Source organism: Schistocerca serialis, chromosome 7, assembly GCF_023864345.2.
Source record: "Schistocerca serialis cubense isolate TAMUIC-IGC-003099 chromosome 7, iqSchSeri2.2, whole genome shotgun sequence".
NCBI lineage: Eukaryota > Metazoa > Arthropoda > Insecta > Orthoptera > Acrididae > Schistocerca > Schistocerca serialis.
The window spans coordinates 95665719-95669227 of record NC_064644.1 but is presented as its reverse complement, the minus strand read 5'-3'; positions in this window follow the sequence as shown (position 1 = coordinate 95669227).

The following is a 3509-nucleotide window of genomic DNA, read 5'->3' as shown; positions in this document are numbered from 1 at the left end:
GCTGAATTCTTCTGTTATCTTTAGTAATTGGTTGAGTTCTTGATTTGTTGTTGCCAGTAGTTTTAGATCATCCATGTATAGCAAATGTGTGATTTTTTGTTGGTATGTTCCAGTAATATTGTACCCATAATTTGTATTATTTAGCATGTTGAATAGTGGGTTCAGAGCAAGGCAGAACTACAAAGGACTTAATGAGTCTCCTTGGTATATTCCACGCTTAATCTGTATTGGCTGTGATGTGATATTATTTGAATTTGTTTGGATATGAAGTGTGGTTTGCCAATTTTTCATTACTATGTTTACGAACTGTATCAATTTAGGATCTACTTTGTATATTTCCAATATTTGTAGTAACCATGAGAGGGGTACACTATCAAAAGCTTTTTGGTAATCAATGTATGCATAGTGTAGCGACCTTTGTTTATTATTATTATTATTATTATTATTATTATTAGTGATCCAAACACATGGTATTCGCAGGGCAACATGTCCGGCTGTGGGGCAGATGTTAAAGCTGCCCCCACTTGAACTTGGCCATTACATTTTGTGTGAGCTTGGAGACGTGTGGATGCACGTTATCGTGCCGCAGGATCATTCCTTCAGTGGGAATCTCAGGCTGTTTGCTCTCTATGGACGTGTGTAGGCTGCGAAGTGTCTCACAGTTCACTTCACTGTTAATGGTTTGACCGAACTCGAGGAATTCGATGGGTATCGGACCTCGAACGTCGAAAAAGACAGTATCACATTGTCTACAGAGAGCATAGCTTTGAATTTTTGGGGGGATCTGACAGCGATACATTCGTGCCCCTAGACGTCTCCTAGGCTATTCCAAAGCGGCATACGCTAGTTTCAACAGGTTTGCTTATAACGACGTTTCGTACTTTCTCATTTGAATGCTCTTTATGCTTCACTCATCTTCAGCTGCTGCAGAAGCCTCTAGCTGTGCTGTACCGACGCAGAACAAGGATATGCAGCTGACTGCGTCAGCAGCTCTCCTTGAGTATATGTAGCAATAACAGACGGGAGCGGTATTGGTGCGGTGAAGGTCGAGACTAGCGGCTTAGCCGTTGGGAAGGCGGTTGAGCCCCCAATCTAGTGCTGGGGTCTCGCCAGAGGTACTGTACTTCGGAACGAGATTGTCTCGTCAATTATACAGCGCCAGATAACGGCGTCCTCACTCCCCCCCCCCCCCCCCCCCGATACACACACACACACACACACACACACACACACACACGTAGACTGCCCTCTGAGCGAAACGACCAGTGTTGAATTTTTACTCCCGGAGACTGCGGCAGAATCTCGTGCTCATCTATATTCTACGACTCTCCTTAAACCACTTCTGATGAACGCCGGATCTGAGGGAGATCCGCAAACGAAACAACGCTGCGGCTATTAATTCCGTCCGTGCTGGAAAGCCCTTAGTTGGTCCCTACTATTACATCTACATTTGCCTATATAATTCAGGACATAATAGGACGTACTTCGTACCCATATTGTATTCCATTAGCGCATGAAACTAAGAAACTATAAGCCTCTTCAACCTTCATGAGATCCTGATTCTCTCTTACCTTAGTCTCTTGGTTTCTACTGAAAACAGAATAAGGTGGCGCACTCGACTCGTATTCGGGAGGACGCCGATTCAAATGTCGTCTGACCATCCAGAGTCAGGTTTTTTTGTGATTTTCCTAAAACGCTTAAGGCAAATTTCGCAGTGGGTACTACGAAATAACACTGTCGATTTCCTTCACGAATCCAAACTTCAGTTCCGCTTCCAAATACATAGCCATTCACCGGGCGTTAAGGAAGCGGTAGTAATGCTCCAACATTCCTCGTAAGAGTTTTCTCTTTAATGCACACCAACCGCTATTCAAAGAGACACATCCTCAATTTCAAGTTGAATCAGGCACGCTCATGCCACCTACACTGGACCGTGGTAACTAACTGCCGCTGATGCTCTGTGTCTTCTCCGTGCAACATAATTTGTATCAAGAGTTGTAGGTTGCCTACATAAAGGCTCCCAGGGGCACCAAAATTTTGGCTGTACAGTATTTCATATAATTATTAGCCGAATTTAAGAATTTTAAATTTTAAGAGGTATAGTCTTACGTTAAAGGTTTTACACAGTAAGTATTAAACTTGGAAACTATACATATATCTCCAGGCTGCATAACTCACAGAGTGCTGTTTACCCAGGCCACATTCATTCTGTGTTTGAGAACGAGAGCACTTAGCGACTTCCAATAGACCTTGTACATAACATCAAACTTTCCGAAAGTTCTACAAGGTGAATAATGAGGCATTTCAGGTAAACATAAAAAAAATGCTTGAATATGCGAAAAGGAGCTACACAAGCCAAAGTACTGCGAACATTTGCCCCATTAGACTTGCGCACTTCTGCGCCATTTCGCTATTTTCTTATTCGCCAATCTACAAGTAGGATATTGGAAGCTTATAGCCGCCAGTCTCGATATCGAATTTGTCTAGTTTTGAACAGATTTAGGTTCACCTAACACCCAATCAAAGGTATACAAGTTCTACATCACAGACGTACAAAAGTGATTTACCGCATTTTCTCCAGGTATAAGACGTGTCTGTCTGACGAGTGGTTCCGCTGTAGAACTGAGCAAATGATGAATCCGCTAACTTGTCGGAAAATGATGAACTTCTGCTTTAGAGACGTGAAAGCATGATGCGTACTAATGCCCCCACACGTACTTTTACACCCACCTACTCCAGTTCAGGAGATATGTCATAAGCTTTGGAATACGTGGAAAACTACCTTTTCTTAAAGCGAAGCGCTAATTATACCTAAAAGGGAACCTCCCCATCGCACCCCCCCCCCCTCAGATTTAGTTATAAGTTGGCACAGTGGATAGGCCTTGAAAAACTGAACACAGATCAATCGAGAAAACAGGAGGAAGTTGTGTGAACTATGAAAAAATAAGAAAAATATACAAACTGAGTAGTCCATGTGCAATATAAGCAGGATCAAGGAGAGTGTGAGCTCAGGAGCGCAGTGATCCCGTCGTTAGCTCGAGTGAAAAGTTTACTTTTCTTTTCGCAAAGTTAAGATCTGTCCGTTCGTTCATTGACGTCTCTGTTCACTGTAATAGGTTTAGTGTCTGTGTTTTGCGACCGCACCGCAAAACCGTGCGATTAGCAGACGAACGGACGTGCCTCTCCAATGGGAACCGAAAACATTTGATCACAAGGTCATAGGTCAACCGATTCCTCCACAGGAAAACACGTCTGATATATTCTATACGACACTGGTGACGGCATGTGCGTCACATGACAGGAATATGTTGTCGACCCACCTCACTTGTACACTTGGCGAATGGGTAAAAAGATTCTTCTTCCTTGCCCGATTTCGGTTTTCTTGTGGATGTGATGATCACTCTCAAAAAAGTGATGAAAACGTAAGAGTATGTCACATAAACTATAAAAAATTAAACTTTTTACTCTAGGGTAGACTTGAACCAAGGACCTCTCGTACCGTAGTTGCT